We start from the raw sequence: 8,008 nt of genomic DNA, 5'->3' as shown, positions 1-8,008 counted from the left end.
AGAGATCCAAAAAGACGAGTAGATTGTTGTCCATTATATAGAATACAAAGGCGGTGGGAGTCATTTCAGCTGTGCAAAGGCCTGATTACATCACAACTGGACTGTTGTCAGTCGTTTAAGCGTCTCGGACACGGTCTTACCAGTCGTTCACGCCCCGCTGCTGCAAGCGAGGGTGGAGAATTTGGCGCTCAACCAAACTTCCGTTCACTGCAGCGGGGCCAAAAAAATCCCACCGGTGTGAACAGCCGGAAGGTTCTGCCCAACATCTTCGAAAGGATATATTGACCTTGGAGTGCTGTGTAAATTTACCAAAAATACACATGGCCTCCAAGGGTTAAATGATGAGGAGAAAATTTATAATTAAGACTGTGGTCCCTTCGTAGGATAGAGGGTGATTTGATTGAGGTTTTTGAGATTTTAATGGGAGATAAAGAGCAACTATTTCCATTGGTTGGGAAAGCACATGATCGGGGCCGAGTGTAAAGTGAGACCTTTCAGAAATGATTTCAGAATCATTTCTACACCCAAAGGAAGGGAGAAGTTTGGAACTCTCTTCCATGAGTGGTAATTGATGCTAGATCAGTTGTTCATTCTAGAAATTAAATGAATTGTTTATTGTTAACTGAAGATATTAAAGGATTATGAAGCAAAGGCAGGTATATGCAGTTAGGTCGCAGAACAGCCATTATCCCGTTGAATGGCTCAAAAGGCTAATGAACTTATTCCAGTTCCATAGAGCCATGGAATCTTTTACATCCTTCTGAGAGAGAGGACTGGGCTCCGGTTTTATACCTTAGCCAAAATAAATCACCTCCCACAGTTCAGCGCTCCTTCAACACTGAACTAGAATCGAATGTCGAGATTTTTCATCTCAGGAACTCTGAACCAACAACCTTCTGGCTCAGAGTTCAGAGCGATAGCCACTGCGCCAGGGTGTAGAGTGACATAAACCCAACTGAATGCAGTGTCATTCAACAAGCCCTTCAAACAGATCTCTTCCTTGTCAGCAATGCTAATATTTGTGTGAGTGTGTGTGTGTGTGTGTGAGGTGGGGGTTTGTTTAGGCATGTAATTGTGTGTGTGTGTGTATCTGTTCATGTGTGTGTCCGTGCATGTGTATATGTGTGTCTGTTTGTGCATATGTGTTTTTGTGTTAGTGGGTGTGTGCATGTTTGTGTTAGTGTGTGTGGGTGTATGTGTTCCTGTGTGCGTGTGCGTGTGTGTGTGTGTGTGTGTGAGTTTGTGTCTGCGTGTGCATCTATGCATGTGTTTGTGTTAGTGTGTGTGTGCATATGTGTGTGCATATGTGTGTGTGTGTGTGTAAAAGAGTGTGTTGTGAGAGTCTGTTAATGTGTGTGTGTGTGCGTGTGTGTATGTGTTTGTGTGTACAAGAACATAAGAACTGGGAGCAGGAGTAGGCCATCTGGCCCCTCGAGCCTGCTCCGCCCTTCAATAAGATCATGGCTGATCTTTCTGTGGACTCAGCTCCACTTACCCGCCCGCTCACCATAACCCTTAATTCCTTTACTGTTCAAAAATTTATCTATCCTTGCCTTTAAAACATTCAATAAGGTAGCCTGAACTGCTTCACTGGGCAGGGAATTCCACAGATTCACAACCCTTTGTGTGAAGAAGTTCCTCCTCAACTCAGTCCTAAATCTGCTTCCCCTTATTTTGAGGCCATGCCCCCGAGTTCTAGTTTCACCCGCCAGTGGAAACAACTTCCCTGCTTCTATCTTATCTATTCCCTTCTTAATCTTATATGTCTCTATAAGATCTCCCCTCATTCTTCTGAATTCCAATGAGTATAGCCCCAGTCTACTCAGTCTCAACCCTAGTGAACCATCTCTGCACCCCCTCCAGTGCCAGTATATCCTTTCTCAAGTAAGGAGACCAAATCTGTACACAGTACTCCAGGTGTGGCCTCACCAGCACCTTATACAGCTGCAACATAGCCTCGCTGTTTTTAAACTCCATCCCTCGAGCAATGAAGGACAAAATTCCATTTGCCTTCTTAATTACCTGCTGCACCTGCAAACCAACTCCTTGTGTGTGTGTGCATGTGCGTGTGTGTGTGCGTGTGTGTGTGTGTGTGTATGTGCGTGTGTGTGTGTGTGTGTGTGCGTGCACACACATGTGTGATATTGAATCTCATCACTTTCACACATTTGCTGGAGTGTGTTAGCACTGTTGCACCTGCAGTGCAGGGTGTATTTGCTGTATCTGCATGCGGAGATAGGAGCTAGATAAGTACTGCGTCCGTTCCTTTTTGCACAACCTTATCTCACAGCAGCATACTGAGCAGCTTGTCAAAGGAAACAGCTTGGGAGCCTGTGGGTAGAAACCACTGCTCATATTCCAGGAAGAAGTCTTGGGTTTGTTTCTTGCAAGACCAGATGCAGCAATCAGATTAGCAATAAGGTCACATGCAACGTGCCCCTTGATTGGTTGAAGTAATGTGGCATGTTCAAGTTGGTTTAAAACATTAAAGTCGAGAAGTTGGGAGTTTTAATGCAATTCCATTGGCGTTTGTGGGTTTCCAATAACTGTGGGTGCCGCCATAAGCGGTTTGTACATTTTATGATCCCCCGCAAACCTGTACACAGCCGAAAGTCAGGCTGTCAAAATGAAAGATACATTCGAAACTGTCGTGTTGTCATGGCAACCGGCAAAGGGTTTCTGAATGGTTTATTTGTTGTTTGTAGGGGTTTGAAGAGCAGTTAACTGAAGTCTCTCACTCCTTCCCCCTTACAGCGAAGCCATCTTCACCCGAGCACTCCAAAAGGAAGTCCCTATTCCGGGGAGTGGACGGTATTCACAGACCCCAACGTCTCCCGCGCTGTTCAATGTCTTGAGCCAAGAGGCATCGACATCAGGAAAAGACAAATCGGGTAAGAGTTAAATTACACAAGTCCGCCTTCCACTTACTTCTCGTTTTGTGAAGTTTTATAATTTACTTGAACAAGGGCCGCAATTTTTTTTTCCTCAACGTATTTGGGAGGCAGTATCTTGACTAAAGCAGCGCACTGATTGATGTAATTGCGCTAACACTCATTGCCGCGTTAATAATTTAAAGGAAGCTTTCATAATGAGCAGAAGTCTATCGACCAGTTGGAAAGTTAACCACTGCCTGTGTTGATTTAACCGGGGTGCCCTCTAATCGAATGATCAGGAAGGGGAGTTTGCTCTCTGTCTTTTTGTCCAGGTTGAAAGACAAATGTCGCCTGCATATGTTTGCGGGGTGGTGGGGGGGGGTTGCAGGAGTGGGGGGGGAGGAGTGGGGGGAGGTGAGGAGGGGGTGGTATTGGTGATGGCAGTGGGGGCGGGCGAGCCATTGCTATTTCATAGGGTAGCGCCATCTACATGGACCAATGGAATTGCTGTGAAGTGCTGGTGTTCCAATGGGTTGTCACTGAGTCCCATTTTACTCAACAAATGTTTCCACCAATGGTGACGGTTCCCCATTAAAAGATGGCTGTCACCCTCTCCAAAGAGGGGCAAAAAGTTAAAAGTTTATTCATTAGTCACAAGTAAGGCTTACACTAACACTGCAATGAAGTTACTGTGAAATTCCCCTAGTCGTCACAGTCCGGCGCTTGTTTGGGCCAATGCACCTAACCAGCACGTCTTTCAGAATGTGGGAGGAAACCAGAGCACCTCGAGGAAACCCACACAGACACGGGGGAGAATGTGCAAAGACACGGGGGAGAATGTGCAAACTTCACACAGTCAGTGACCCACGCCAGGAATCGAACCCAGGTCCCTGGCACTGTGAAGCATCAGTGCTAACCATTGTGCCACCGTGCTGCCCCAGTTAGGGGACATCGGACCGTGAACCTCTTACATTGACACCAAATCAACTATATTAGCCTCAACAACCCTCTTTGTGACCTCATCAATGAAATATACAGGAGCAAATTTGACAGCACAACTACACAAAATTCCTATATTCTTATTAAAAGCTAGCAGGCATGTACAAAAAACAATCAGAAAGGGTAATGGGATGTTGGGCTTTATCCCAAGCAGACAAGAATACAATGGGGAGGAAATCATACTTTAGTTGGATAAATCCTTGCTCAAAATCCTTGCTCAAAAGGGATGTGGCTCTTGCCAGGAACTGGAGTAACAGGGCAGTCCAAAATGGCCGCAACTACCACCCACTGTTGGCAGTGGAAGTTTGTCCTGTTCAACATTCAGCCTTCGGCCATTTAGCTTTCCCTCTGCATTGTTAATGCACGTGAGGTTGTGGCTGGCAAAGTAGGCCTGAAATAAACTCTGACTTCATTACCATCTACAAGTCCAACAGTAAATCTTTAGTTTTTAGTTTTTACTTTTGAACTTTCACTACCACTGTGAGAAGAAAGCGGAATACCAGATTCCATTGAAGCTCGTCCGAGTTACCTCAAACACACATTTTCCTTTCAGTATTTTGAAACACTGTTTCTGCTTTTCTACTTCCCCCTTCGCAGGCTGCTGTCATTTGGCAAAAATGATCTCCGAAAAAGACCCTGCAATATGTGGACACCACTGGTGGTGTAATCATGTCCCAACTCTGTGAAAGTGGCGTTGCTTCACTTTGTACATGAAGCTGTCGTGACAAATAGGGAATTGGGTCATAATTTTAGCAGCCAAAATGATGGTAATGATCTTCTTCGAACAAGATCAATTGCGCTAGTTAAAGGCAACCCAGTGGGTTTGATTAGCAGACCATCTGGTGTGAATTTTCCCAGCCCCACAGAGCAGTGGAGTTGAGGCAGGACAGGAAGGGGAAATTTTGATAGAGTTGGCGGGACAGCTCAGCAACTGATCCTGCCCCTGTGCACTTATCGCAGAGCCTGTATCCCAGCAGTGACAGCTGCCCTCCCCAAACCACCCCAATGCCAACAGCACCCCCACTTCCCCCACACCCCCACCATTGGCCATGGCCCTCCCACTGTTTTACAGACCCAGCAATGCAGCTTCATGATGGGGCGTCTGATCTGCAAACCATGTGAGTTCTTATACTAATTTTCCAGCAGTAACCTGCAGCGCGCAAGTCTCATTGCATTGCCATTGCAGCCATTCCTTGCAGACGCAAGTCTCCGTTACATAGAAACATAGAAAATAGAAGCAGGAGTAGGCCATTCAGCCCTTTGAGCCTGCGCCACCATTCATTTTGATTAAGGTTGGTCATCAAATTCAATACTCTGATCCCGCCTTCCCCCCATTTGCCTTGATCCCGTAAGCCCCAAGAGCTATATCTAATTGGCGACACGGTGGCACAGTTGTTAGCACTGCTACCTCACAGCGCCAGGGCCCCAGGTTCAATTCCGGCCTTGGGTCAATGTCTGTGTGGAGTCTGCACATTCTCCCCATGTCTGCGTGGGTTTCTCTGGGTGCACTGGTTTCCTTTCCAGTCTGAAAGACATGCTGGTTAAGTGCATTGGCTGTGCTAAATTCTCCCTCAGTGTACCCGAACAGGCACCAGAATGTGGCGACTAGGAGATTTTCACAGTAACTTCACTACAGTTTTAATGTAAGCTTACTTATGACACTAATAAAATAAACTTTAGAAAACAAAAGTTTGGCCAAGCACAAGAGTTTTAAGGAGAAAAGGATGAGAGAAAGGCCGAGAGATTTAGAGAAGGAATTCCAGAGCTCAGGCACTGGGCAGCTGAAGCCTAACCACCAATGGTGGGGCAAAGATAGGCTAGAGGTCAGAATTTGAGGGGCGCAGAGATCTTAGAGGATTATAAAGCTGGAGGAGGTTACACAGATAGATGTTGGGATTAGAGGGAGGGACAGGTCGGGAGGAGAAGTAGGAATATGGCAAGTTTAAAATTCAAGAGTCACCAGTCCAGGAGCTAATGTCGGCGAGCAAACACAGGGGGTGATGGGTGAATGGAACTTACTACATGGATAATAAAGCTTTGCAAAGGAAATTTCAAGCATGACACTTTACAAGAGTCCTCTCTTCTCCAGTTGTTGTTCTCCACACTCTATAACAGACTGAGTAAAAATGAACGCAGCATTCATTCCGCACTGGCCAGCAAGGATGCTTCGTAAAATCAGTCAGGTCATTATCACTGGATGTTACTAATTGAGAAGTTTTAAAGTTTATTTTATTCGTGTCACAAGTAGGCTTACATTAACACTACAATGAAGTTACTGTGAAAATCTCCTAGTCGCCACACTCCGGCGCCTTTTCGGGTACACTGAGGGAGAATTTAGCACGGCCAATGTACCTAACCGGCACATCTTTCAGGCTGTGGGAGGAAACTGGAGCACCAGGAGGAAACCCACGCAGACATGGGGAGAACGTGCAGATTCTGCACAGACAGTGACCCAAGCTGGGAATCGAACACAGATCCCTGGTGCTATGAGGCAGCAGTGCTAACCATTGTGCCACCTTGCCGTCCAATAGAATGCCAGAGCTTCAACACAAAAGAGGACTGTTCAGGCATAAAAATGAGAAGCCAATGGGGGTGAGGTGGGGAAAAGAAACTTCACGACATTGGAAAGTGCAAACCATTTGCCCAACTCCCAATGAATTCCCAGGTGGATTGGCCATGCTAAAGTGCCACCTTAGAGTCCAAAAGTGTGCAGGTTAGGTGGATTGACCATGGTAAATGCATGGGTCTATGGGGATAGGGCAGGGGGTGGGGGGGTGATAGGAGATGGGCCTGGGTAAGATGCTCTTTCAGAGAGTCGGTGCAGACTCGATGGGCCGTATGCCTTCTTTCTGCTCTGTAGGGATTCTGTGGAGATCGGAGGATAAGCTTTTCAATCAGTTATGAGGTCAGCTCCATCCTCACTCGTGCCTGAGATTCTCCAGTGCCGCTGCAAGTGGATGGAGTTTTGGCTGGCACACCACATTCTCCATTCTCACCGGCAGCGGGGCGGCCACAGACCGGATTGGAGAATCCCGCCCCCAGATCTTTATTCCCTTGAGTTTGGATGATTCAGGGATGCTCTGATTGGGAAGTTTAAGATGCTTCAGAGGAGTTGGCAGATTCGATGGAGGGAAACTATTTCCTTTGGTAGGGGGAATTTAAAATGAAGCGGACATCATTTTAAAATTGGAGCCAGACCGGTCAGCCTCGGCCAGTCAGCGGTGATGCTAGGAAGCATTACTTCACACAAAGGGTAGTGGAATCTGGAACTCCCCCTGCGAGAAGTAAGGTTACACACTTGAGAGCAAAAGGGAGATTTTCGAACTTCTCATACTGCACCAAATCCTGCTTTGGGATGTCTCTGGGGCAAGAATATCTTCACCGCCAGTTCACTCTCTGTCAACCAGGCTATGAATTGTGTTGCACCAATTTGATTTTCCATTAGAATTAATTTACTCCTCATTTCTGGTTATAAATCTAGCCTTTGACCATAACATAGAAGCATAGAAACCAGAAGCAGGAGGAGGCCATTCAGCCCTTCGAGCCTGCTTCACCATTCATCTTGATTATGGCTAATCATCAAATTCAATATCCTCATCCCCCCTCCCCTCGATATCCCTTGATCCCTCTTGCCCCAAGAGCTACATCTAATTTATTTTTGAAATCAGACAATGTTTTGGCCTCAATTACATTCTGTGGTAATGAATTCCACACATTCACCACCCTCTGGGTGAAGATATCACCTCAGTCCGAAAAGGTTTCAAACTGTGCTCAAACTATGTCCCCTAGTTCTGGACTCCCCCGCATTGGGAACATTCTTTCTGAATCTACCCTGTCTAACCCTGTTCGAATTTTATACGTTTCTCTCACTATTCTAAACTCCAGTGAATATAATCCTAACCAACTTAGTCTCTCCTCATGTGACAGACCTGCCATCCCAGGAATCAGCCGGGTAAACCTTCGCTGCGCTCCCTCTATAGGCAAGGACATCCTTCCTCAGAAAAGGAGACCAAAATTGCACATTACTTGGATACCGATGGGGAGTAAATAAAAAGAAAGCCTTGCACTTATTTCACGCCTTTCTTGACCTCAACGCACCCCAGAAGCATTTTACAACCAATTAGATGTTTATGAAG

The 8,008-nt window shown here is 46.2% G+C and overlaps 1 protein-coding gene across 5 annotated transcripts in view; it reads left to right on the top strand.

Moving 5' to 3' along the window:
- Positions 1 to 2,450: 2,450 nt before the first annotated feature.
- Positions 2,451 to 8,008, top strand: part of LOC144486874 (muscleblind-like protein 1) — a 337,261-nt gene continuing 331,703 nt past the window's right edge. The window contains exons 1-2 of one of the 5 annotated variants that reach the window (XM_078205077.1): positions 2,451 to 2,548; positions 2,755 to 2,891. The gene's annotated coding sequence lies outside the window, so the exon portion shown is untranslated. Of the gene's footprint in view, positions 2,568 to 2,754; positions 2,892 to 8,008 lie in introns of those variants that run through there. The other 4 variants (XM_078205065.1, XM_078205121.1, XM_078205042.1 and 1 more) reach the window with 4 other exon arrangements.

This window comes from Mustelus asterias, chromosome 3 (assembly GCF_964213995.1).
Source record: "Mustelus asterias chromosome 3, sMusAst1.hap1.1, whole genome shotgun sequence".
NCBI classification, from domain to species: Eukaryota; Metazoa; Chordata; class Chondrichthyes; order Carcharhiniformes; family Triakidae; genus Mustelus; species Mustelus asterias.
The sequence above is the reverse complement of the archived record's forward strand: the minus strand, read 5'-3'. Positions and strand labels throughout refer to the sequence as shown.